The following is a 1,197-nucleotide window of genomic DNA, read 5'->3' on the forward strand; positions in this document are numbered from 1 at the left end:
TGCTAACCAAATATTAAGAGGAAAAAACTTCCTGTTTGGACTTCCCAGGTGGCAAGATGGTAAAGAGTCGCCTGCTGAGGCAGGAGATGCAGGTTTGATCCCTGGGTTGGAAAGATACCCAAGAGTAGGAAATGGCAGCCCACTCCAGTATTCTTGCCTGGAAAATTCCGTGGACAGCCTGGCGGGCTACGGTCCATGGGATCGTGAAGCATCGGACATGACTGAGCACACACGCATACTTCCTATTTAAAATAAATATGGGATTTTAGTGGAGAGAATTGTTTTGAGATCAGTGACAAACTCTCCAGTCATCAGAAAGAAATTTCAGATTATTTTTACACTTGATCTTAGCCAAAAGGCCGAGAAACATTCAGATTATTTTTAACGTTCATAAACATCCTTCACATTTCTCCACATTTCAAGCTGAACCTGGGCTTTGTATTAGGGCTATTTTTGTTTTCAAGCAAAACTAGCTTTAGCTAAAAGAGATTAGTGGATTGATAAAACCAGAGAGTCAAAAGTGGCACTAGCTTCAGAAAATTGGAAACAGGACTCACAGGAGATAGTCAGGGTTCTGTCTCCCTCCCAGCTCTACTTAGCTTTATTCTACAAATTCTCCCCAAGTGGTGAGGAAGAGGATCACTGACAGCTATACTTTCCAGCCTCGCACCTCCAAGAAAGCCAGTGTCTCTTCCCAGTATTGGTAAAGCCATCTTAGAGTGGACTCTTCTTGATCTTTTTTGGAGCCTATGTCCGCAACACCCCTCAGTCATCACTGAGCCTGGGGGTACCAGCAACCTTGGCAGGTATGGGTCTCATGGTTTTCCCTGTGGGATTGAGTTTACAGCTACATCAGGACTACATGCAACTGGGGAGGAGTTTCCCAACACAACAAGAATGACGTTGGGAATTGTAATGGACAGAGAACCTGCCTACCAACGCAGGAGATGAGGGAGAGAGACATGGTTCCGTCCCTGGGTTGGGAAGATCCCATGGAGGAAGAAATGGCAACCCATCCCAGTATTCTTGCCTGGAGAATCCCATGGATACAGGAGCCTGGGGGCTACATTCCATGGAGTTGCAAAGAGTCAGACACAACTTGGTGACCGAACAACAACAGCAACAACAATTTATTGGCCCTTTCATGGCTGGGTGACATCAGCCAAGTTACTTAAAGCTCTGTTGCTGCTGCTGCTG

At 45.9% G+C, this 1,197-nt stretch overlaps 1 pseudogene; it reads right to left on the reverse strand.

Moving 5' to 3' along the window:
• Positions 1-240: 240 nt before the first annotated feature.
• On the reverse strand, positions 241-371 carry LOC129560547 (U2 spliceosomal RNA; annotated as a pseudogene).
• Positions 372-1,197: the final 826 nt, after the last annotated feature.

Source organism: Moschus berezovskii, chromosome 16 (assembly GCF_049115385.1).
Source record: "Moschus berezovskii isolate FMDL1 chromosome 16, NW_MosBer_1.0, whole genome shotgun sequence".
NCBI classification, from domain to species: Eukaryota; Metazoa; Chordata; class Mammalia; order Artiodactyla; family Moschidae; genus Moschus; species Moschus berezovskii.